The sequence below is a fragment of the Ammospiza nelsoni genome, chromosome 31, assembly GCF_027579445.1.
Source record: "Ammospiza nelsoni isolate bAmmNel1 chromosome 31, bAmmNel1.pri, whole genome shotgun sequence".
In the NCBI taxonomy this organism is placed as follows: Eukaryota; Metazoa; Chordata; class Aves; order Passeriformes; family Passerellidae; genus Ammospiza; species Ammospiza nelsoni.
The window spans coordinates 1,840,001-1,866,524 of record NC_080663.1 but is presented as its reverse complement, the minus strand read 5'-3'; the positions used below and the strand labels follow the sequence as shown (position 1 = coordinate 1,866,524).

Here is a 26,524-nt window from a genome sequence, read left to right as displayed (position 1 = left end):
GTTGTAGATGTACCTCCTAACGAACCTCACCTTCTCCGTACCAATAATGAAGTGACACTCTCTCGTTCTCATCTCCTGGAACACTCCTGTGAGTGCAGAACACAGATCCGGGCTTCTCCCCCCAGCACGCCCCCAGCGCTCCGGGGGCCACCCTGGATCCCCACTCCGCACCCCCTGTGCCCCACGGCCGGCATGGGACCCTCCTGCCCGCGCTGCCGCTTCCTCTTTGCCGCCCTTCTCCCATTTCCTCTTTCACATCCGCTCCCCTCCCACCTTCGGCCGCTCCCAAATCACTTTTGGGGTCCCATTTCCCCATTTTCCCACAAATCCCCCAATTTCCAACCCCCTCGGGCTCAGTTTTGTGGTCCCCCCTCCCATTTTCCCCCCTTACCCACCCTCTCCCACCCCTCCCTCCCCTCCCACCACCCCTCAGCCCCTCCCGCTCTCCCTTTTGGGGGGTCCCCTCCTCCTCGCCCTCCATTCCGGGCTCCTCCCTTCGCCCCCTTTTCCCCCTTCTCCCCCCCTGTCCCAGCGCCTCCCGCCCCCCGCTCACCCGAGAGCTCCGCGCCCGCAGCCGGGGGGGCTCCCAGCACCACCAGTGCCACCAGCAGGGCCCCAGCTGCCGCCCCTCGCCCCATGGCCGGGGCCGGGCAGGGAGCAGCAGCCCCAAAGCAGCCGCGCTGCGCTGGGAGCGCCAGTCCGGAGCAGGGCGGGCTCGGCAGCGCCGCGCGCTCTCATTGGCTGCCGCCGCTTCTGGGCAGCGATCGGCCACGGGCTCTGCCCGGCAACCGATGAGGCCTGCGCTGCCATTGGCTGAGGCCTTTCCGGGACGCTGCAGCCCCGGGCTGGGGGTTTTTTGGGCAGGGGGAACCTTGGGGCGCTGGGCAGGTGGGGCGGGGATGGAGAGGCGCGGGCTGTGCTGGACCAGCCAATCAGAGCCGCTCATTTCACATTTAACCCCATTTTTTGGGTTACTGAGCTGATTCAGGATTTTCTGTTCGGATCCCTTCGTCCCGCTGTCTTGGTTTGAAAAGGAAGTGAGATTTTTGGAATGCTGTGGTCAAACCAATCACTGCTCAGATTTGAATATTGGCACCTGGTGTGGCCCCTGAGGACATGGATTTACCTCTGAGCACACAGGGGGTTAAAAGCCGAGAACTCCCAGGGGAAGCTCTCTTGGTTCAGGTGGGTGAAAGGTTCAGAGCTGCCCTGCCCGGCTGCGAGCTGGGTGCGGGAGGGGAAGCCAAGCGGCCGGGTGAGGAGAGCCGGGCCTTGGACAGAGAAGGGAGGTGAAGGCCCCTGCAGGATGGAAGGGTGGAGGAGCGCTGAGAGGCATCGGGCAGCGGCCACAGAGAGAGAGGGAGAGCCGGTGTCTGTGTCTGTGCCACCTTGAAATTTGCTATCTTGTGCTGGCAGCACAGCCAGAAGGAGAAGGGGTGCAGAGAGAAGGTGCCCGGCAGGGCCAGCGTGGGAGTTCTGGGGAGGCAGAGCCCGAGATTTTAACGTTTTTCTTGGATGATGGAAACCTTAAAAATGCTGATCCTCCTGGAGCGGAATGAGAAGAGAGATAGGGATGAGATAAGAGGAGATGGACCACAAGAGAAGCTGAGAAGAATCCTAGGCGGGAGGAGATGATGGAGTGGCCTTTGGCTGGACTTTTCTTGCATAGCCATGGACAGAACCATTTTTCCTGTGACACAGAGACTGCATTTAGGGGGAGGCAATGGCTCGGAGCCAAGAGAGTGCAGTGATGTGATGTGAAGGAGTGGCATGAACAGAGATGGATGAGGAGGGTGGTGGTGCCCTCTGCCTTCAGTGAGGAAGAAGATCTTTGTTTTTGAGACCCCTCGGCTTCAGGGGGTGAATTTGGGAGGGACAGTCCCGAAAGTGAGAGATTGTTGCCCTTTTTGGAACTGGGCAAAGCATCCTTAAAAGGGGAACCCCAGAAGCAGCTCTGGTCCATGTGCAGTGGTCAGAGCACTGGGCATGAAAGGAAGATGTCAGGATGGCAAATGATCTCCGGGCGGTGCCACGTGTGACACCGAAACACAAGAGGTTTCAACTGTGTTTCCTGGGGAAGCCTGTGGCACAAGAGGGACTCCTCTCTCCTTGATGAACTGAGAGTTGATTATCTGAGGGGTGGCAACTGGATTGAGAATCCAGTGTTTTATCTCATTGTGCTGTGGTGGAAATTGGTAGGAGGAGGAGGAATGTTTTGGAAGATTTTCATTCTGAGTTTTTGTCATGGTTTGACACTGGCACAATGCCAGTGCCCCCATGAAAATTCCCTCTCCCTGGCATCTGCTGTGAGGTGGTACCCGGAAATAAGCAAAGCAGGCTCCTGGTTAGGGAAAAAAGAAAAAAAAAACTTTATTAACTAAACTACAAAAAACTAAACCACAAAGGAAAAAAAACACAAGGAAAATGAAAACTACACAGAAACACTTCCCCCTCCTCCTCCAGATCCCCAGTACATTTACATTTCCCAAAATTATCCACACTCGGTCTGGCACCACCCTTTAGAAAATCAAATCTTCAGCTCATGAAGAGTAGACGGAGTCCTTCCTTGTTCCACGGACTTCTTGTCACAATTAGCACCGCCCAGAGTCCTGCTATCTCGTGACATCTCCTTTCCATGCCAAGGTGCTCTCACCACCAGGCATGGGATGACACTGAGGCCTGCTTTCAGGGTGGACCTTTTTAAGGATGCCTCATCTCGTTCCAAGCAGAGCACACTCTCATCTCTGAGACCTTTGTCCCCCCCATTTCTTCTACATCCCCTGGGGCCGAGGGGTCTCAACACCGAACTCTCCTGGCTCCGAGCCCCCGCTTCCCCCTGCAATGCAGCCTCTGTATCACCAGGAGACAGTCCATGGATCTACAACAAAAGAGTCCAGCAAAATTGCCACTCCATCTTCCCCCATTCCTTCAACATTTCTCTTTCTCTTTGCCAGACCCCCTTACTGGCCTATTTCTTCCTTCATCCTCCACTCTTATCCTTTTCCTAGGAAAGGTAATGTTCCGTGAAGCTCTCACTATCCACAAGGGTTAAAGGCTCTCTCAGGCCGCTGGGCTGCTCGCTGCCCCCCCTTCTCCTCCCAGCCGTGCTGCTGGCACATGATATCAAGTTTCAAGGTAACAGTTCAAGCACAGGCTTCATTCTCTCCGTCTCCAAAAAGGAAGGGAGGGGGGTAAACAGGTCGCTCGATGCTCCCCCCACCCTTCCACCGAATCCGGGCCTACCGTAGATGGGCCACGTGGCTTTCCCCTCCCCCAGCCCAGCAGCAACTGGGCCGGGGGAGAGACCCAACTCCTTCCCGCCGGAAATCCAAAGAGGGCTCTGAAGGACAAGAGCCCTGCTTTTAACTCCTTGGGTTTGTGGTCTCATAGGCGGATCCAATGCCCCACTGGTCAAACCAGGTGCTCATCTTAAAATCCAAACACCCATTGGTGACCACAGCAAAACAACATATCCCAGATGTCCCATTTCCGGTCAAACCACGACAGTTTTGTGTGTGTTCCTTTTTACATACAGTTGTAGGTTAATAAAGTTTTTTTTTATTCATTTCTAAGCTGGAGCCTCTTTGCTGCATTTCTGGTCCCATCCCACAGCAGACACTGGGGAGAATATATTTTCATGGGGGCACTGGCATTATGCCAGCATCAAACCATGACAAAGTCATGTTCCCCAGAATCCCCTTATTTTAAGTTATTCACCATGCATTGATCAGTTTAAAAACAGGGGAGTTGTGGAGTGCCCCTGTTCCTAAGGGACAGGAATTTGGTCTCACCCTCCTTGGGTTGCTGAGAACTCCTCCCTCGCCCCGAACCCCAACTCCCCCCAGCATCCCCTATAAAAACCCCCTGCCCTGCCTTTGCCTGGTCCTTCATCCCCATCCTGCCCCTCCTGCCCGGGGGTCAGGAACGGATTCTGGAGCTTTCTGGAACCAGGACCCTTCTCGTTTGTTCCCCTGCCCGGTGCCAGCAGCTGTGCCCTCCCTGGGCACGATCAGCCCAGCTGAAACACCCCACAACAGCAGGGACCCCAAAATCACCCCAAATTCCCCAAACTCTGGTCAGGGACTGTGAAATTACCCCAAATACCCCAAAACTCCAGTCAGGGACCCCAAAATTATCCCCAAATCCCCCAAATTCCAGTCAGGGACCATGAAATTACCCCAAAAATATCACAAAAATACCTCAAAAAGCTCAAATTCCACTCAGAGATCCCAAAATGACACAAAAATACCCCAAAATCCAGCCAGGAGTCCCAAAATCCTCCAAAATCAGGGCAGGGACCCCAAAATGACCCTAAAATTTGGTCAGTGAGCTAAAATTACCCCAAAATTACACGAAAATACCCTAAAATCCCAACAGGAACCCCAAAATTACCCCAAATCCCCCCTGAATCCAGTCAAGGACCTCAAAATTACCCGAGAATATCTCAAAATCCAGTCAAGGATCCCCAAACCCCCAAATTACCCCAAATGCAGTCAGGGACCCCAAAATGACCCCAAATACCCCGCAAATTGCCTCAAATCCAGTCAGGACACCCCAAACTCCCCCAAAATCAGCCCAGAACCCCCCCCCAAAGTCAGTAATGAACTCACAAATCCAGTCAAGGAGCCCCCAAACCCCACCCCAGATCCCCTTATGACCCCAATTCTCTGTCAGGACCCTACAATCTCCCTCAGGACCCCCAGTTCCCCCTAAAACTCCTCAGGATCCCTCACATCCCCTCACGACCCCTCACACCCACTCAAGAACCCCCATTTCCCCTCAGAACCCTCCAAAACCCCCCAAATCCCCTCAGGATCCCAAACCCACCTACATCCCCTCTCAACCCTCCTCCCATTCCCCCTCAGGACTCCCAAAAATCCCCCCCAGATCCCCTCACAACCCCTCAGAAACCCAGTCCCCCTCAGGACCCTAATTCTCCCTCAGGATCACCCCAACCCCCCTGGGACCTCCCCCGAGCCCTCCTCATCGCCCCCCCCCCTCCCCCCCCAGCTCCCGCGCTCCCGGTGCTGACCGCGGTCGCTGTCGCCCATCCCGCGCTGCCGGGGGGGGTCCCGGGGCTCCCTCGGCGCCCCCAGATTCCCGCCCCGCCCCCTCCCCCCCCCCCCGCGGCCTCAGCCCCGCTCCGCCGCCGCTTGGCCCCACGGGGACCACAATGCCCACAATGCACCGCGTTTCTACCGGAAGCGGCCGCCACTAGGGGAACTTCCGCCAATACTTCTGCAAGGCGCGGCTTCTGATTGGTCTGCGCCGCATTTGGCGCTTCTCGCCAGAGGTCTCTCTCGCGAGAGAAGCAGCGCGGCCCTGTTTGTTGAGGGCAACTCTGTGGGCTCCTCAGAGCGCTCCGCGTTCCTTCATAAATGGAGCCGGGAACAGCGGAATCCGCCTGGAAATGGCGGGATGGAGCCTAAATCCCCTGGGGATGGAGCCTAAATCCCGTTCTGCTGAGCCTAAATCCCCTGAGGTTCAACCAAAGCGCCCATGTCCTGGAGCTTTCCATGGACAGGGGCGGTACTGCGGCGGCGCGAGGGCCGGTAACGTCACATCGCCCCGCCCCTTTCCGGCCCCTCCTGAGGGGGCTCCGCCTTTTCCCGGCGCCGACCCCGGGGCCTGTTCTGGGCCGGGACTGGAGTTGGTGCCGGGGCTCCTTCGCCAGCGGAGCGTCCCCAAGGTGTCCCCAGTGAGCATGGAGCCCCAAGAGGTGCGACGGGAGGGGGAGAGGAGGGGAAACGTGGGGTGATGAAAGAGGGCAGTGAGGGAGGGGAGAGGATACGGGGGCTGGCGAGGGGGTGGCAGAGGGGACAGCAGTGGGGGCAGAAGGGTGGCAGAGGCTACGAGGGAAGTGGCAGGGGTGGCAGCGGGAACAAGGGCGGGACAGACGGGCAGCAGAGCCCTCCAGGGAGGGGCAAAATGACCCCTCGGGGCAGGAGGCCACCCCAGGAGCCGTAAGTGCCACCAGGTCTCTGACAACTTCCCTGTCCCCTCCCCAGCTGTCCCCAGCCCTGCTGCAGCCACAGGTCACCGTGGTAGCCATCCTGGGTGAGCTGCTGGCCAACATGCCCTCGCTGGACGAGATGCTGCTGCTCGGGTCTGCAGCGAGCCTGTACTGGGACCTGGAGGATTTCACCAGGGATCTCTGGACCACCCTGTACTGCATTGAGGGCACCTGGTGGCACTGCAATGTCACTTCCAATGATGGTGACCCTGTCACCGCCCTGAGCCAAGCCCTGGCCACCTACAAGAGCACCCCAGGGACCACCTGGGACTGTGTGACAATGGCAGCCATTGAGTCCTACCGGTCAGTGTCTGTGCTTGTGGACAGGTGGGCCCAGCTGGCCAGGGCAGCCATCAAGCTCCACAACACCTGCAGGGAGGTGGTCACTGTGGCAGCTGACAGGGCGGCCTCTGCCACCACCTGGGCCAGGGAGCTGCAGGACGAGGCTGCCTGTTATGGGACACCTCAGGAAAACATGGTGGAGGTGGGTCAGGCGCTGGGTGGGGAGGAGGAGGCCGAGGTGAGGAGGGAGGCCAGAGTTGCTGCCAGCGAGGCAACAAGGGCCACCATGGTAAGACAGCAGCTGGAGGCGGCCCTGGGGCTGCTGGAGCGCTTGGTGGCCGTGTGTGACGAAGCCACCGTGTTCCCCTGGGAGCTGCAGCACCTACTCTGGGATACCAAGGCTGCCCTGAAAGGGACAAATGAGGCATCCCCCGATGTCCCCAAGGACTTGGTGGCCAAGGTGGCCGTGGCTGAGCGGCTGTGGGAGTCCAACCACCGCCTGGTCAAGGATCACCTGCGGGGGACACTTCAGGACGTCATCAACTTCTGTTTTGCTGATGGTCCTGTCAGCCTCAGTGCCTGTGAAGTGGCTGAGCGGTGCCAAAGAGCCCTCGAGGACATCCCAAGGCTCCTTCGACCCCCGGAGTCTCCCCAAAGTGTCCCCAAGGTGTCAGCAATGAGCATGGAACCACAAGAGGTGCAACATGGGGGAGCGGTGGGGGACAGAGACTATACTGGGGGGAGAGGGGGGCTGGTGGAGGGTGGCAGTAGGGACAAGACGCTGACAAGGGGATGGAGGGGCAAAGGGGACCCCTCGGGGGCACAGGGGCCACTGCAGGACGCTGCAAGTGCCACCAGGTCCCTGTCACCTGTCCTGTCCCCTCCACAGCTGCAGGTGCTGGTAGCCGTGGTGGCCACCCTGGGTGAGGTGGTGGCCACCCTGACTGGGCCACACAGGGGCAAATTCCTACACAAGTCCCCAAACTCCCTGCATGAGGACCTGAGGAGATTCACCCAGAGCCTCCGTGCAATCGTGAACCAGAGCTGTGTCACCTCCCTGGGCCACTGTGGTGTCCCCTCCCTGGGCCGGGCTCTGGTTGCATTCTGTGCCACCCCTGGGACCACCTGGGCCAATGTGAGGACCGCGGCCAGCGCCTGGCGGGAGTTGGTGGCCAGGGTCGTGGACAGCTGGGACTGGCTGGCCAGGGAGGCCACCAAGCTCCATGAGAAGGTGGTCATGAACCAGCAGCTGATGGTGGCCCTGGATAAGGAGGAGGTGACCTTGGAAATGGCCACACACGGTGCCCAGGTGGTGGCAGCCACCAATGAGGCCATGGGAGAGGCTGTGCCAGATACCAGGAGGGGACATTGGGCAGAGGTGGCCCTGGGGCTGCTGCAGCGCTTGGTGGCCACATGTGACAGAGCCACCTTGTTCTACTGGAACATCGAGTGGCAGCTCAGGGACATCGAGGCCATCCTGAAGGGGACAAATGAGGCGTCCCCTGATGTCCTCCAGGCCTTGATGGACAAAGTGGTCAAGTTTGATTTGCTGTGGGGGGCCAGCACCCACCTGGCCAAGGATCACCTGCTGAGGACACTTGGGGACATCCACAACCTCCTCTTGAGTCCCTATGGTGACCATGGTGGCCCCGGTGGCCCCGGCAGCTGCGCAGTGGCTGAGCAGTGCCAAAAAGCCATCGAGGACATCCCAAGGCTGCTGTGGGGACAGTGATGTCACCACTGTGATGTTAATGGGGCAGTGACATCACTGGAGAGACCTGTGGAAACTTGAGTGCCACCAGCTTCTCGAGTGCCACCAAAAGCTCCTCAAGTGCCACCAGTTCATCGTGTCACCAAGAGCCCTCAAGTGCCATCAGATCCTTGAGTGCCACCAAGAGCTCCTCAAGTGCCACCAGCTCCTTGTGTCACCAAGAGCCCCTCAAGTGCCACCTGCCTGGGACAGAACTGGTGCCACTGGGCTGGTGGTAGTGCCATGTCTCTGGTGCCTCCTCTGCTGTGTCCCCGTGTCCTTGCAGAGGGGCCACAAGGGGTAGGAGGAGGGGACAGGGGATCGCAAAGGAGCAGAGGGGACAGCAGGGCCCTCCAGGGAAAGTGCCACCAGATCCCTGACACCTCCCCTGTCCCCTCCCCACGTGTCCCCTCCACAGCTGCAGGCACTGGTGGATGGGGTGGCCACCCTGGGCAAGGTGGTGGCCACCGTGACCAGGCCATACATGGCCAAGTGCCTGCGCGAGTCCCCTGACTCCCTGCATGAGGACCTGGAGAACTTCACCCAGAGCCTCTGTAGGACCCTGAACCACAGCAGTGTCCCCGCCCTGGGCCGGGCCCTGGCCACCCTCAGGGCCTCCCCTGAGACCACCTGTGCTGCTCTAAGAGCTGTGACCAGCGCCTGGCAGGAGTTGTGGACAGCTGAGACTGGCTGGCCAGAGAGGCCACCGAGCTCCATGCCACCTGCAGGGAGGTGGCTACAGCTGGGGCCGCTGTTGTAGCCACCACCACCCTCAAGGCCAGGAACTGGCAGGACACGGCCGCCTCCTTGGGGATGGCTCAGGAAAAGATGGTGGAGCTGCCACAGGCCCTTGAGAGGGAGGAGGGGGCCTCGGCAATGGCTGCGCTCAAGGCCCGGATGGTGGCAGCCTCCAACGAGGTGCTGGTGGCCACCATGGCCATGGGAGAGACTGTGGTGGCTGAGAGCCAGGCATTGATGGCCACCAGGAAGGGACAGGAGGTGGAGGAGGCCCTGGGGCTGCTGGAGCGCTTGGTGGCCGCGTGTGACGAAGCCACCGCATTCCCCCGGGAGCTGCAGCGCCTGCTCAAGGACATTGTAGACACCACAGAGGAGACAAAGGAGGAGTCCCCCGATGTCCCCAAAGCCTTGCCAGCCAAGGTGTCCATGGCCGAGCGGCTGTGGGAGTCCAACGCCCGCCTGGCAAAGGATCACCTGCTGGGGGCACATGATGACATCAACAACATCTTCAGTTGTGATTCCTACAGCTCCAGTGCCCATGTGGTGACCGAGAAGTGCCAAAAAGCCATCGAGGACATCCTGAAGCTGCTGCAGGGATGGTGATGTCACTGCTGTGACATCATCATGGCAGTGACATCATCAGGGGCATTGCTGCTGTCACCTGTGCCCTCCCCGTGCAGTATTTGAGATAAATCTGGGGAATTTTCTGGGAATTTTCATTGATACTGCGCCAAATCCAGATGACCTTACTGGGGACACTCTGGGCACACTCAGGGACACTGGGGACACTCAGGGACAGGGGTGAATGAGTCCCCTCAGCAGCTTCCAGCTTTCCACTGTGCCTGCAGCAGAGCCGGGATATAAATGGCAATTTAATAATTAGCTTCTGCAGTTCTTTATTGGCTTCTGCACTTTTGTATTGCCTTTTGCACTTTTGTATTGCCTTTTGCACTTTTGTATTGCCTTTTGCACATCGTTATTAATCACCAGTAATTTGATACGGTATTTGATACTGATATTGATTATCAATGATTCCTTGTAGCTGCTGGTTGGTGCAACGCAATCTGTCAGTTCAGGTCTGCACCATACAGCCTATTAATAAATAAATTAATTATTTAATTTCATAATATCCTTTATATAAATCAGCCTGGGCTGATCTGAACTCTGTGTCAGACACATTATTGACCCCATTGAGAGATGAGTGGTCAATAAAGCCATCCCAATGTTCCTTGAGGGGAGCACAGCCAGGGAGCTGCTTCAGGGCGCTGTCACTGAGATATTTCCCCTTGAAAACCCTGGGTAGTGTGGAAATAGACCCGAGCAGATAGCAAAGCTAAAATGATATCAAAGCGTTGTGGTATGTGGGTTAAAATATGAGGTCTCTAAAGCTGTAAATTGGTCAAAGCTTCATCAAGTGAGGCAAAATTATGATGAATCACCCACTGATTTTTGAACAGGTGAAGAGATCTGCCATCAAATATACTGATGTAGATCCTGAATCAGCTGATGGTAAAGCACACCTGGTTTTGTTTTGTGTGGGTCAGGCTTCAAATGACATAAGAAAAGATAAAGGGAGTTCAAGTCATAGATTAACTGCTGGAGGTTGCCTGGAAGGTGTTTTCAGACAGGGTCCCAACTGAAAGAGTTAATCCCAGCCTAGCAAGAAGGCAACTCGGGAAAAGTCACCCAAGAAAGCTTCCCCTATGGAGAAGGCTCAGAGTGCATCCTGTAAGAAATGGGGGCATTGCAAAAAGGACTGTCCAGTGCTGAAAGAAAAATCATCAGTCCCTCATAGCAGCGGTCACCAGCAGGGAATAATGAGCATTGACTCCATGATTGCAGCAGGCTGATCAGTCCCTTTGTTACACCATACTTTACTACTAAGAAAAACCCATGGCCCTTGCCAGACAGTCACAACACACACGTGGATCCAATTGGTCAATCAAGCCAAACAACCATCACCAGTGGCCAATTGTTCTGGTTTGAAAGTAAAACCAGTGAGAGACTCCAAGTCAGAAATACCATTTATTAGAAAAAGGGAAAAAACCCCAAAAGACATGCAGTAGTACAAAATAAAACCACTGACAGAGTCAGAATATATCCTGACACCCTGCTGGTTAGGGCCGGTTGTAGCAGTTCAGATGAAACGGTCTTGTTGAAGTCGTGATCCTGTAGAAAAGATCTGGTAGCGCTTGTCCTCTGGAAACCAGTGGGTAAGGGCTGCCTGTTCTGTCCCAAAGCCCAGATTATATCCAGGTGGGGATGCTGAGCTCCTCCCCCCTGGGTGGTCTCTATGGTCCCTAGGTTTATTTTCTTACCCAGAAAGTATTGGCCCTAATATGTATGTAGTTTTTATAGCAGAGGGGCAGTGACCAGAATAGCTATCCTGCTGGGCTTGGTGGTAATGATGTTTAAAAAGGTTATAAACATGCTGGGGTCTGCTCCAGGTATGAATGGTTCATGGCTATGGTTATGCATCCAGTTTGTTAGAGGAGGAGCAGCAGGGGATCAGGCATTTTAGCCTTTGCTTTCCTTCTTCTCCTATGAATCTGTTGCATCACTATTGAAGGATGTTCAGTTTCCCCTGAACGTTAAAGAGACCATCTTTCTGGTATTCAATCTGGTAACCTTCGTCTATACAGCCTGCTGCTTCTCTAGGATGAGGGCTGAGATTTCTAGACGGGCTGATGAGACCCCTGACTCAGGAGTAGACCCCGGTGTGGAAAATCCTAAGTGGTGTGGGAAATGGGAGGATATGGGCCAAATCCTGAAGGAATTCTCTGACCCTATAGTCTGGGATTTTCCCCATGAAAAAATTCACAACCCAGCTGAGGTGGGGAAATATCTGAAAGAGAAGTACCAGGATGAGCCTAAGGAGAGGAAAGTCATTGCAGTGAGCTGGGCCCTGGCTTGTGCTCATCGCTCACTGCTAGATACTGTCGGGCAGCAGACAGAGGCAGGGGGGCAGGGAGATAAATCAGCAGCTATCCCGGTGACTCAGGCTGCAGCCAACAGCCCAGGCTCGAAGCCAGCCGCCAAACCAGATAGTGAGCCTAAGCCAGCAGCTAAACCAGAAAATAAGCCTCAACCAATGGCTGTTGCTGCCACTACTAGAAGTGGGAAATGCACGGAGAAGACCAATCGACCAGTGGATGATGTGGATGATGATGATGAAGGAGAAGGAACCTCAATGCCTCCTGACATAAAATCAGGAGTCAAAGCAGCAGGTGCAAGATCAGATGCAAATATTGAGTCCTTTTCCCTGAAGGACCTTCGTGGCTTACGGAAGGATTACATGTGAGGACAGGGTCTGTTTCTATTGCTGGTGTGACAGGGGCATCACAGGATTTTACTTGAGTGGAAGCTGAGGTGAGTCTGACTGGAAATGAATGGAAGAAACACCCTATTGTGACTGGCCTAGAAGCCCCATGCATTTTAGGTATAGACTTCCTCCGAAGTGGGTATTTCAAAGACCCAAAGGGACTCAGATGGGCATTTGGAAGAGCTGCTGTAGAGACAGAGGGTGTCAAGCAGTTGAACAGCTTGCCTGGACTGTCAGAAAACCCATGTGCAGTAGGACTTCTGAAGGGAGAAGAGCAACAGGTGCCAATTGCCACTTCCATAGTGCATCGACGACAGTATAGAACCACTTGAGATGCTGTGATCCCCATCCATAAAGTGATCCAAGAGCTGGAGAGCCAAGGGGTGGTCAGCAAGACCCACTCACCCTTCAACAGCCCCATTTGGCCTGTGCGAAAATCTGAAGGAGAATGGAGATTGACTGTGGACTATCGTGCATTGAATGAAGTGACTCCACCACTGAGCGCTGCCGTGCCAGACATATTAGAGCTCCAGTACGAGCTGGAGTCCAAGGCAGCAAAGTGCTTTGCCACTAGAGACATTGCCAGTGCATTTTTCTCCATTCCTCTGGCAGCAGAATGCAGGCCTCAGTTTGCTTTCACATGGAGGGGAGTGCAGTACACCTGGAACTGACTGCCCCAGGGGTGGAAGCACAGTCCCACCATCTGCCATGGACTGATCCAGGCTGCACTGGAAAGGAGTGAGGCTCCAGAACATCTGCAGTATATTGATGACATCATTGTGTGGGGGAACACAGCTGCGGAAGTGTTTGAGAAAGGGAAGGAAATCATCCAAATCCTCCTGGGAGCTGATTTTGCCATGAAAAAGTCAAGGTAAAGGGACCAGCTCGTGAGATTCAGTTCCTGGGAGGGAAGTGGCAAGATGGACTGCTAAACCCCATACATTTAGCAAAAGCACCATGGAGAATCTAACAAAAGGAATGCTGGCACAGCAGCAAGGAAGCTTCCTGACTCCATGGACATCTGCCCTATAAACTATCTCTATAACCATGTAAGGCAATGCCGTGGTAGCCTTTACCTGTCGGTCATTTTATGGTCCCCCTAATCCCTTGCCATTGGTCAAGTTTGGATACTTGCCAAGCCTATAAAAGTAGCATACTGTACCCTACTAGCTCAGAAGAAGAAGAGCTGAGACCCTTCACGGACCCCCAAATAAAGCCTTCTCTGTGGAACAGCTTCTGCCTTCTCCTTCTCCTCTCTCCGTCTGCTGCTGCCTCAAGCCCAGAGCTCCACTACCTAGCAAGCAAAGACCTGAGGTCCTAAGAGCTGCTAATCACTATAGAGCTGAATATCACCAGGCTGGCTAGAAAGGTAGCCCCGCGGCATTGGACTGAGCTGGCTTCGGGACCCGGTCCCTCCTCAGGGACTGAGATCCTGAGCACCAAGGCTCTGCTTCATGATAAGGCTGATCGGAGGCCTTATTAATGGACGGCATCAGATTCCTACAGACGTGATCAACAAGATCACAGCAATGTCTCCACCCACCAATAAGAAAGAAACACAAGCTTTCCTAGGAGCCATAGGCTTTTGGAGAATGCACATTCCTGAGTACAGTCAGATCATGAGCCCTCTTTACCTGGTCACCTGCAAGAAGAACGAGTTCCACTGGGGCCCTGAGCAGCAACAAGCCATTGCCCAGATCAAGCAGGAGATTGCTCATGCAGTTGCCCTTGGCCCAGTCAGGACAGGACCAGAGGTGAAGAACGTGCTCTACTCTGCAGCCGGGAACCATGGCTTGTCCTGGAGCCTTTGGCAGAAGGTGCCTGGGTAGACTCGAGGCCGACCACTGGGATTTTGGAGTCGAAGCTACAGAGGGTGAGAAGCCAACTACACTCCCAGAGAAGGAAATCTTGGCTGCCTATGAAGGAGTCCAGGCTGCCTCAGAGGTGATTGGCACGGAAGCACAACTCCTCCTGGCACCCCGACTACCGGTGCTGGGGTGGACGTTCAAAGGAAAGGTTCCCACCCCCCACCACACCACTGACTCTACATGGAGTAAACGGATTGCTCTTATCCCACAGTGCGCCCGTATTGGAAACCTGAATTGCCCTGGGATGTTGGAGATAATTACAAATTGGCCAGAAGGTGAAAACTTTGGTCTTACTGATGAAGAGCAACAAGAACCAGTGACACGGGCTGAAGAGGCTCCTCCCTATAACCAACTGCCCCCAGAGGAAACGCGCTACGCTCTTTTCACTGATGGTTCCTGTCACATCGCAGGGATGGACCAGAAGTGGAAAGCAGCTGTACGGAGCCCCACACGACAGGTTGCAGAGGCCGCTGAAGGAGAAGGTGGATCAAGTCAACTTACAGAACTCAGAGATGTTCAGCTGGCCCTGGACAATGCTAAGGGAGAGAAATGGCCAAAGCTCTACCTCTATACTGATTCATGGATGGTAGCCAATGCTCTGTGGGGATGGCTGGAGAGGTGGAAAAAGGCCAACTGGCAGCGTAGGTGTCATGGTTTGATGCTGGCACAATGCCAGTGTCCCCATGAAAATATATGCTCCCTGGTGTCTGCTGTGAGATGTGACCAGGAATAAGCAAAGCAGGCCCCCACTTAGAAATAAAGAAAAGAAACCTTTATTAACTAAACTACAGCTCTAAGTAACAAGAAACACACAGGGAAAATGAAAACTTTCCAAAAACATTTCCTCCCCTTCCCACCAAATTTCCAATACATGTATCCCCCAAATCACCAACTCTCGGTCCATCACCACCATTTAGGTAATGAATTCTCAGTTCATCAAGGGGAGAGAATCCTTCTTGTGCCATAGGCTTCCCCAGGAAACACCACTGAAACCTCGTGTGTTTCCACGTCACTCATGGCACCACCCGGAGAACATTGTGACATCTTCCTTCCATGTCCATTGCTCTCACCACTGCACATGGACCAGAGCTGCTTCTAGGGTTGTCCTTTTAAGGATGCTTTGTCCCGTTCCAAAAAGGGCACAGTCTCACCTTTGGGACACCTGTGCCCCCCAAATTTCACCCCCTGGGTCCCAACTGAACCCTTTTGGCTCTGAGCCATTGCCTCCCCCTGGATGCAGTCTCTGTGTCACAGGAAACATGGTTCTGTCCGTGGCCATACAGGAAAAGTCCAGCTAAGGCCACTCCATCATCTCTTCCCACCTAAGATTCTCCTCTACTCTCCCAACATCTTTCACTTGCCCAGACCTTCACACTTGCACATTTCCTTCCTCCATTTCATCTCTTATCTCTCTTCTAGGAAAGGTTAATGTTCTGCAATGTTTTCCTTGTCCAAAAAAGGGTTAAAAGCTCGGGCTCTACCCGCCCAAGGCTCCCACAGCTGCCGGGGACCCCTTCTCGCTGCATCCCCCCTGCCCTTCTCCGCCAGCCGGGCTGTGCTGCCAGCACAGGATATCAAATTTCACGGTGGCACAGGCGCTCTGTCTCTGTCTCCTGCGGGGGAGGTGTGGCTGCCCGATGCCTCTCGGGGCTCTTCCACCCTTCCATCCTCGGGCCAGGCCTACCTCACCCAGCCCCAAAACAGCCAGGAGCTGGGCAGGGGAGGTCTGACCTGCTTCTCTCGCTGGAACCCAAGAGAGCTTCCCTCGGGAGTGCTCTGCTTTTTAACCCCTGAGTTCTCAGAGGCGTATCCAATGTCCCCAGTGGCCAAACCAGGTGCCAGTATTCAAATGTGAGCACCTACTGGCCTGACCACTTCATATCCCAGAAAACTAACTTCCTCTCAAGCCGCGACATCTATATAATCTCAGTCCAGTTTATCCCAGTCTGTAGGAACCCAGTCCATTTGATCCCAATCCATATTTGATCCCAGTCCATATTTGATCCCTGTCGATAGCTTATCCTAATCCATATTTGATCCCAGTCCATAAAATCTGTCATATTTCATCCAGGCCATATTTGATCCCAGTCCAAAGTTGATCCCAGTCCTGATTTAATCCCAGTCCAGTTTATCCCAGTCCATAGTTGACTTTAGTCCATATTTGATCCCAATTCATATTTGATACCAGCCCGTATTTGATCTCAGTCTATATAAGCTCAGTCCAGTTTATCTCACGCTGTAGGATTCCAATCAATAATAGATCTCAGTCTGTATTTGATGCCAGTCCCTATTTGATCTCAGTCCGTATTTGATCCAAGTCCCTGTTTGATCCTAGTCCATGTTTGATCCCAGTCCGTACTGCCCTGCACACATTCCAAAAGTCTGCAATTCCAGCTTCCAGCCACGAAAAGATGTTCCTGCCCTTGAAGGGAAATGGAGCAAAATCCTACAGAGACATTTCCCTGCCAGCCTTCAGAACTTCAGCTACTGGGATTGGGAAATAAAATAATAAATAATCAGGGGAGGGTCTGTGGGGAAGGAGGGGTCATCTAAATCAGGGCAGGGGTCAATTAAATCAGGGCAGAGGTCAATTAAATCAGGGAAGGAGACAGCTAAACCAGGTCAGGGGTCAAACAAATCAGGGGAAGGGGAATTAAAACAGGGAAAGGTCAGTTAAATCAGGGGAGGGTCTTTGGTGGCAGGGGTCAATTAAATCAGGGGAGGGGTCAATTAAATCAGGGGAGGGTCTTTGGTGGTCACTGGGGCAATAAATCAAGGGAGGGTATTGGGTGGTCCCTGAGGCAATTAAATATAGGGAGGGTCTCTGGTGGTCCGTGGGTCCAGGGAGACACTGAGAGAGAAACGGAGCAGGCGAAGAGAGGCAGGAGAGAAAAGGGACACAAAGACAATGAGCTGAGAAGGCGGCACTCTGCAAACAGAACTGCAACAGACTGAACATGAACGGGAGAGAAATCAGTAAGTCTCAGAGTTTTCTTTGCTGTCAAATACATCCCACACACCCAGCCCCACACAATCTCCATCCCACCACTCTAATTGAGATCCCATGACTCTAAATCATTTCCCAACCTCATCTCAGCCTGATGGCTGCGGAATTGAGTGAGTTTGGCATGCGATTGAGTTTTTTGAGGTGGGTTTGAGCTCTTTTTGGGGTCAGATTGAGCTGTTTTCACTGGGATTTGAGTGATTTTGAGGTGACAGATCCATTCCTCTTGGCTTTTGCAGTGCAAAGAGATGGAGAATAGAGAAAAATTAAGGTGAAATTAAAAGGCGAAGTAGCCAGGTGTGTTCTCAGAATGGATCACAGGGAATGTGGCTCACCTGGGCTGTGCCCGAAGTGCCTCCTCCAGGGGGGGATGGAGCTGGAGCAGTGCACGAAGCTCTGCCCGCACTCAGGGCACACTCAGGGCTTCCCTTACCGGCGCCTCCGTTGGTGTTAGGTCAAGCTAGAGCTGCTGGAGAAGCTCTTCCCACACTGGGGACACTCGTAGGGCCTCTCCCCAGTGTGGATGCGCCGGTGGGTGATGAGGTTGCAGTTGTGCTTGAATCCCTTCCCGCAGTCGGGACAGCGAAGGGCCTCTCCTCTGTGTGAATCCGATAGTGCTGGAGGAGAACGAAGCTGGTCTTAAACCTCTTCCCACACTTGAAACACTCATGGGGCCTCTCCCACATGTGAATGCGCCGGTGGGTGATGAGGGTGGAGTTGTGCTTGAATCCCTTCCCACAGTCAGGGCATTGGAAGGGCCTCTCCTCCCTGTGAATCCGATAGTGCTGGAGGAGAACGAAGCTGGTCTTAAACCTCTTCCCACACTTGAAACACTCATGGGGCCTCTCCCCAGTGTGGGTCTTCTCGTGCGTGATCAGGCCGGAGCTCTGGCTGAAGCACATCCCACACTCGGAGCACTTGAACGGCCTTTCCCCAGTGTAGGTCCTCTGGTGGCTGATCAGGTGGGAGCTCTGGCTGAAGCTCTTCCCACACTCCTCACACTCATAGGGCCTCTCCCCAGTGTGGGTCCTCTGGTGGCTGATCAGGTCAGAGCTCACGCTGAAGCTCTTCCACACTCCCCACACCCGTAGGGCCGTTCCCCAGTGTGGATCCTCTGGTGCCTGATCAGGTTGGAGTTCCACCTGAAGCTCTTCCCACACTCCACGCACGTGTGGGGCTTCTCCCCATCACGGAGCTGCTCATGGAGCACCAGCTCCGAGCTCTGGCTCTGTCTCCGGCCGCCTTCCCGGCCCAGGCTGGCTCTTTCCCCCTCAGATCCCCGCTGGCTGCGTTTGCAGCCCCTCCTCGTGTGGCATCTCCGGGGCTTTTCCTCCCCGTTGGCTTCCTGCGCCGTGGAGCCGCTCAAAACGGCCTCTTCCACCAGGTTCTGCCACAGGCATTTGTCCTCCCTGCTCTCCATGCTCAGCTCCTGCTCTGGGGGAGGAAGGACAAGGACAGGATGGGATTTGCCTCCATGCCACAGGCAAGGGCAAGGAGATCCCCCCAGGGCTGAGCTGCAGCCGGGGCTGTGCTGGGCTGGGAGATGGAGCAGCACAGAGAGAAAAGGGGCACTGACTTCCTCTTCACCTGCCTCAGTGTCCCGGGGCATCTTCCTCTTCCTCGCAGCGTCCCAGGCCTTGGCAATGGGAAATCCTAGTTTGGGGAAAACAAGGGATGAGAGCGTTTGTAGGAGTGTCGGGGGATAGGACAGTCGGGACAGACAGAGACGAGAGATCTCTGCAGCCAGGGCGTGGAACTTGCGGTTTATTGCAAAGGGCCTGGGTGCAGGGCCCTGCTTGGAGCTGCCAGGCACAGCTCGGAGCAGGCCCGAGAGAAGAGAGGGGTAGAGAGGGTGAGAGGGTAAGAGAGTAAGAGGGGAAGAGCGTAAGAGAGTAAGGGTCCCGTTACAATACAATAAATCTTCTTCTGTGTTGAATATTCTATTTCTCACTAACCAATCTAGTACAAGATACAAATCCTATAGCATTTACATACAACCTGTAAAAATCATTACATCACCATACTGTGTTACATTTTAAACCCTAAAAACTCCTCTTGGGACCCCTTCTATTGAGCTAGTGGGGTCTGCTTTGACCCTTGGATCTGTCTGCAAGCAGAGGGAATTGTTTCATCAAAATGGGGATTACCTTCAGTTGGGCCACACCATTGTTTTCCAGTTGTTCACTAACTGAGGTATCTCAGAGCTTGCTTTCATTTCAATCTTCCTTATACTTTTTATGTTCACAAAATCTTTTGCCAGACAATTGTATTTATAAGGCTTTCCTGTTTCATCTTCCCCAACACACATTGAGTTTGAAGGTCGCTCTGCCCAAGTCCATCTCTACAAGTCCCTGGCCATCTGGGCTCCAGAAAAACCTCCCAAACACCCAAGATTCATCCCTGAAAAAGCCTCCCAGGAGTTCCCCATCCCTGGTCCCTCCTCTCTGGTGTTTGGGGGTTCCCCCCTGTCCCAGCTGTTGGGGGTCACGCTTGGATTGGGGGTCCCCCTTCTCCTCGGTGCCCGCCCTGCCCAGGCTGCTGGCAGTCCCAGCAATGCCAAAAGCTCCCCCTGCTTCACTCTCCCCATTTCGGGATGCCGGGGCTGTTTGGGCTCCTGGGCTCCCTTCTCCCCGCATTCTCTGCTTTGGGCTGTGAATGAGACGAGGGCTGGTTGTCCCAGACCTGCCAAGTGAGTGCTGGAGTCTCCCACACTGCGTTTCCAACTTTCCTCGAGGGAAGCAGCCAGTAAAGAGACACAGCGAGTGAGAAGAGGAGTGAGAGAATCCCCCGGGGTAACTGGGACTGGGTCTCAGAGAGGGGCTGGACCCCTCGGAGGAAGGGAGCAGAGGAGTTTCCAAGCCCAGTCCACTAGGAAATGGGACAAAAGGGGCTCCTAAAAATTCTGCTGGTTTGAGGGATAAGAGAGCCCAAGAGCATCCAGAATGAAAACCTGCTGGGTTGAGGAATTAACATTCCAAGAGCATCCACGGTTGAGCAAAATTCTGCCGGATTGAGGATATGCTCAAGAGCATCTGGGGTTGGGCAGCACAGCTGGGTTGAGAGATATCCAAGAGCACCAGGACTGGCCAGAAACACCTAAAGTTGTAATAAGTGATGTGAAAGTGTAGTATATGGTAGAGATAATTCATGTTATTAATGTATAAAATATTGTAAAATCCACATTATGTCTTTTGACCATCCTGGCAGGAGCAGTGTCTTATTCATATACATCTAGTTCCTGGACTTGGTTGAGATAAACATCGGGGTTTTTAATGAAAGAATAGAAGCTTCCAGGGCAATAATTGCTGGCTTCCCCGGGTCACCAGGTCCAGCCAAGAGTGATTTTCGTCTCGAGGATTATACAGCTACCACAAAGATCCACAGCCCCACCCTGATGCATGTGAATGCTGACTTCCCCGGAGTCTACTGACAACATCAGACACCGGGACTGAGTCTTTGTCCACCTCTGCGCAGGTAAAGACACGGTTATGCATGGGAAGAGACACAAAGAACATTCGGTCATCTCTGCCTCGAGCAGAATAAACTGTAAAAGAACTCGCTGCGTCAGGCAGCATTTGTGAACAGGGGGAGACTCTGACATTCGGAGCTCAGATCCGTGTTCACCCAGCACCGAACCCGGGCTCGACGCTGACCCTTGGCTGTGGTGGTTTTGACGACCGAACTTCAGTCTCACAGACAAATTAATAAATCTTTGCTAAATTTTCTTATAGGTTTGGCTCTCAATTTGATCATTTATAACAAAAGGTACCTTATTGTTGTCTTGTTGTGTGTGAGAGTGAGTCACACACAAAATCAGCCTCAGCTTCCCGGGCAGGTGGGAAGGGGGGCTGTGGAAAGAGAAGTGTGTGACCCACAAATGAGCCATTGTTCTCCTGGGCGTGTGGGGGCTGTGGCATAAGGTACAGGTGACCTGCAAACGGGCCATTGTCCCCAGGGTTGTAAGAGGGCCATGGCTAAAGAGTGTGAGTGACACACAAATCAGCCTCACAGGTGAACGGCACCGGAGGCAGCAGAGTCAGGGCCCTCCCAGGAGGCCCGGAGATACTGAGACCCAGAGGCCACCCCAAGGTGAGGGGGGGCCACAGGGACCCGCGATTCTCTGTCAACAGGGATCCACTCTGTGTCCTGAGGGTGGGAAAGAATGTGTGGGAAAGAATGAGAAATAAAAGTGAGTGAATGTAAACGAATGAAAGTATAGGTAATGTAGATTCTGTAGTTTAAGCTTCACTATATCTCCTTGGAGGGAGGTGTATTGTACTGAAAGTAGTGTAAGAAAAAAGATTTTTATTTTTGTGTGTGTAGCAGAAAAAAAAGTGGTATTTAGGTTGTTAGTGAATGTGAAAAACAGAGGCAGAAGATGAATAGATAAGATCTTGAAAAATGACACAGAAAACCTGTAAGTTGGATACAGGGGAAAAAAAAGAAAAAAAATAGAGATACAACTGCTTGCAAAAGGAGAAAATACAGGTTATGCAGTAGTTGATGGGAAAAACATGCAAACTATGGAAAAAGGGAAATTAACCCTAAACTACTAAGCTCAAACTTGTGAATTATATACTTTAAAAAGAGAACTAGAATATTTAACACAAAATAAAGGAACTACATATATTGATTCAAGGTATGCCTTTAGAGTAGTACATACCTTTAAAAAACTTGGAAAGGGAAAAAATTACTTAATTCAAGAAGAAAAGGACTAGTACATGAGGAACTTATTTTAGAGGTTTTAGAGGCATTACAATTAACTAAAAGAGTTAGCTAAAGTACATATAATGGAACTCCAAAAAGGAAAGACCCCAGAAAGAGGAGGAAATAATTTGGCAGATGACAAAGCTAAGGATGCAGCAGAAAATGGAGCTGAAAGAGTTATGTTAATATTAACTCCAAATAAGGAAAAACCGGAAATTCCAAAGTTTAGGGAAGCCGAGAAAAAAGACTTAAAGAAGACAGGAAGTGAACAAGATAAATCAGGGAAATTGAAACTTCATGATGGAAGACAATTACTTAATAAAATGTGCTTCTAAGAATATATTAGAAGACATGCATCAGAAAACCCACTGGGGAACTCAAGATTTGTGTGATCATTTTTTAAGGAACTACGGGTGCATTGGGATTTTTGGATTTGCAAACAAGTAACTGAAAGATGCTTAATTTGCCAAAGGTTAAATAAAAAGGTGATGGGAAAAACAACATTAGAACGTCATGAGTTAGCTCATTGACCATTTCAAAGTATCCAAGCAGAAGTTTAGATTTGCTAGGCTCTGGATTTATTTGTAAAAAAACCCATTTAATCTAGAAGAGAATATGCCATAGGTTAGACAGGAGACTTTAGAAGAAAAAAATGTTTAAAATATCAGAAACCTCCAAGAAAAAACAAGAAAAGAAAAAGGGGAAATGAAAGAGAGGGGAACAAGAGGAAAAATCAGAAAGAGAGTGGGATGCTCTGCAGGTCTTGCCCCCTCCGTTCGCGGCCCAGGTGCCTGTCCCGGGTCCCGGCTCGCTGCCCGCCTCAGCTCCGCCTGCCCCGGTTTCCATCCCACGTGCGGCCTCACTGCCCAGGGCAGCTCCACCTGCCCCGGCGCTGTCGCTCAATTTGTGTGCCCTGCTCCCACTGCCTGGCCCGCGGCCGCTCTGCCGGCCATGCTGGGGAAGATGGGGGTTGCTCTGTCCTGCCGCCTGCTCCGAGGTCACCGCGCCCACCGCACCCAGGGGGGGTCCCAGCCATCCCATCCCCGGCTGCCCTGCCCGTGCCACCTGCGCTGGGCACCGCCGCTGCTGCCGGGCTCTCCCACCTGCCTTTGCTCTGCCGGCAGCTGCTGGATCAGCCGCCATCAGCCATGTGGGGGCTGCCCACGCTCTGGGCTCAGGCTCCATGGGAAGATCCCCCTCTGGCGATTCCAGCAGCAGACCTTGCCCACACTCCCACCGAGCCTTGGTGGGATATCCTCCCCTGACCCCGTCCTGCTCTGAGTTACGTCCCCTTGGTAACCACAGCTCCGGCTCTTCAGGGAAACTCTCTCTCTCTACAGGAAGTACTTATCGAGACATTATGAGCTCAGTGAAAAGGCAGCCTTCTCCAAATTCTTTCCAAGACACGGGAGAAAGGCCATAGAAGGTAAAAAAGTGAAAGAGTCAGATTAAGGGATTGCTCTATTTCCTTTCAGAGAGGTTCCCATGGGAGGGATGCGCTGCCCCGCCCCGCGGGAGCCACCAGCGCCCCTGCCGGCCGTGCCCGGAACTGCACCCAAGGGCAAAGCGCCGCAGCCCAAAGGCCGGGACTGGGTCCGGGCTCTGTTTGCTGTCAGTGCCGCAGCTGTTGGTGTTTGTTTGCTTTATTATACACACTAGTAAAGAACTGGTATTCCTATTCCCATATCTTTGCCTGAGAGCCCCTTCATTTCACTAGTCTAAAAATGAAGAGGGAGGGGTTTGCATTCTCCATTCCAAGAGAGGCTTTTTCTGCCTTCCCGAGCAGACACCTCTCTTGTAAAGCAAGACAAGCACCCACAGGCACTGAGGGGGCTGCAGGAGGGGCACAAGAAGGCTCTGCAGCACTTGGGCACAAAGGCACAGCAGGTGAATGCAAGAAGGGAACAGCAAAAGGCCAAGCTGAAGGCAAAGGCCAGGGCACTGCTCCTACAGCCCCTGAGGGATCAACCCCAGGGCCCAAGGGGGCCCCAGCACCCAGGGCACGGCTCGGCCACAAGCACCTGGCAGAGGCATTGCCCTCCTCGGCAGGGGAGAGCCCACCCAAACAGCCCCTGGCAAGGAACCAGGGCTCCAGCTGCAGGGCACAAGGACACTGCAAGCACAGACAGCAGCACCCTCAGGACCAGCAAGTCCACCCCTTGATGGACATGGATTGCCAGGGCTGTCACAGCTCCCATCACACCAGGGACCCTCCACACTGGAGCCCCTGAGAACATTCAGGGTGTGTCTGCATTGAGAGGAGGCATTTCCTGATGGACACAGGGGCCTCTCAATCCACTCTGAATCTCAGACCCAAGGGGGTTAAAATGGCAAAAATGTCTTTGATTAAAGACATGAAGTTTTATTGTCTCCTAATTGTGATTATAATTTACTGGGAAGGGATTTGATCATTAAACTCAGAATGCAAATTAATATTAGAAAAAGTGATACAGAGGCTAGTTCCGTTGCATCTCTGAGTCCAATATCTGGCAAGGCCTATGATGAAGTGAATCCAGCAGTGTGGGCAGCCTCAGGGAAAGAGGGAATTTTAGATATGGAGCCTCTACAAATTACTTTAAAGCAACCAGGACAAGCAATACCCTGTTCCAAGAGAGGGAAGGAAGGGCTCACAGCCTGGTATTGAGTCCCTGTTAAAGGCAGGGCTTTTGGAGCCAAGGATGTCTCCCTACAACACTCCTATCCTGCCAGTTCACAAACTGGATGGATGGACAGGAGGAGGAAACACACCATTTTCAAGTGTCAAAATGAAGATTAACTGAGGCTGCTGGCCTGGCACTTCCAGACAGGGAAAATGAATTTTAATTATAGGTGGATATTAAACAGGGTCTTGCCAAACGTGTTCTAGAGCTAAAATATTTGACCCTATATAGGACCTCTTATACTTCAAGTCTGGCATCAAGTTAAAGCTCTGACAACCTAAAAAGCCTCTAAACGGATGAGCAGGGATCGGTTATTACAGTATGAAACTTGTTCAATGGCACAGGAAGATTTAGAACTGAGGACAGGGCAAGGGTTTAACCCAGCCTCCTGTTTGAACAGCCTGGAGAGGGGCTGGCAAGGAACCCAGGACTGCACTCAAGGGACAGAGCTCCAGACCCAGGCTGGAACAGATTGATGATGGGACATTCCCTGGCCTGAGGGAGAAAATGTGTTTGTGGATGGCTCTGCAAGGGCAACAGAAGGGAAAAGAGCTACAAGACAGGCTGTTATTAAGGAAGGGGAATCAGACACAGCGCAGGTCACCACCCCATGCTCAGCTCAACCCGCACAGCTGTGGGTGCTTGTGAGAGCCTGGAACTGAAATGCCCTGAGCAGGAAGGCTTCAGCATCTTCTGCTGACACCATGGCACCTAACAGGGGGGCAAAAGCAATTCTCACTGCTTCAGCAACCACTGGAGCAGATATCAAGGCACATTCTCCCACAGGAAGCTGGGCTGGCACACAGCCTGCCCTGGCACTTTGCTGCTGCCAACACCCAGCCAGGACATCGGCTCCTGCCCAAGGAGTGCAAAGCAGCACCACTGGTGGCCAAGGGGCCCATGCCAAGTGTCCCTGAGGCCAGAAACAGCCGCCAGAACAGCTCAACACGGGGGGACCCCTCAGCCTGGCCTCAAGGGCTCTGAAGCCCCGGAGATTTGCACTTCCCGCCCGCAGCAGGAGGATGGGAGGCCACCCCTGAGCCTGCCCTGAAGGCAACGCAGCAGCAGCCAGGGCTCCACAGCGGGCCAAGCCCCTGCGCCTGCCCACAGATCCTCGCCTGGAATCCTCTGCAATCCCGGCCACCCTCCTCTGCCACCTCCAGCCACTGGGGCCAAGCCTTGCTGCCACTGCTGCAGCTTCAGCGCTGGCTGGGCCTGCACTGCCACAGCTGCTGGGGAACACCACGGCACAATTCCACTCTGGGGCTCACTGACACCCACACTCTGGGCTGCCTGCCATTGCACTGCTGCAAAATGTACCGAGTTTATTTCTTTTAAATCTTATTTCTCTGCTCAGAAGGGTCTCTCTAGTCAAAGGTTTGCCTTGGGGAAAGGAATTTTAAAGGTTTTATTTAAGGGCTGCTACAGCACTCAATGGAGATGAGTTTAACATCCCAACAGACTGGGAATAGCTCAAAAGACACCCACAGAGATAAGGACCAGCATCCAAACATCAACATTGCCCAGCAGCAAACAGCAGCCAACAGCTACCCCAGACACTGCCCCCAGCAGAGCTGGAGACACCTGGGCTGGAAAAGGCTGAGAAGGAAATCCAGGAGTGTGGACACTGAATTCACATCAGAGGGGAAAAAATCCAGGTCCAACAAGAAACCAAATACTAAAAACTTACACAACTTGGAAACAAGGAACATTAAAGCAGTGGATTTAGATTGGTTCCGACTACATAAAGTTGAGGAAAAATCGAGTAAAACTCACATGGCATGGAATGATTTTCTCTGCACAGCCGGGCTATTTGTGAAAGAAATTATTTCTGTTGCACATCCAGGCCAGAACCAAGGAATGCCTTGACTCTCTAACACTAAAGAGATTCTTGGAGAGTTTTTGTTTTCCCGGCAGTTTCAGTGATAAGATTATAACATGATAATACCTTTTTATAATGCTTCCCACTTTATATTGTCAGGTGTGTTTTGGACAGAAGTGTAAGAATCAATTTTTGGTCTGGGTTTTTCCAAGTTCTCCTTTATGGTGCATTTGTAGAACTGAAGAGCTTTAACCGTAATACTTTGAACTCGTAAATAGTTAATACTGTTTTTTAAAACACAGCAGATTCTTGGGCGGCCACATGTGACTCACCAGATGGCTGCCCTGGAAGAGAAGCT

The 26,524-nt window shown here is 53.1% G+C and overlaps 2 pseudogenes; one reads left to right on the top strand and one right to left on the bottom strand.

The window, feature by feature from the left end:
• Positions 1-18,397, bottom strand: part of LOC132085659 (zinc finger protein 501-like) — a 35,716-nt pseudogene extending 17,319 nt beyond the window's left edge.
• LOC132085617 (zinc finger protein 850-like) overlaps positions 1-26,524 on the top strand; it is a 316,878-nt pseudogene that overhangs the window by 226,783 nt on the left and 63,571 nt on the right.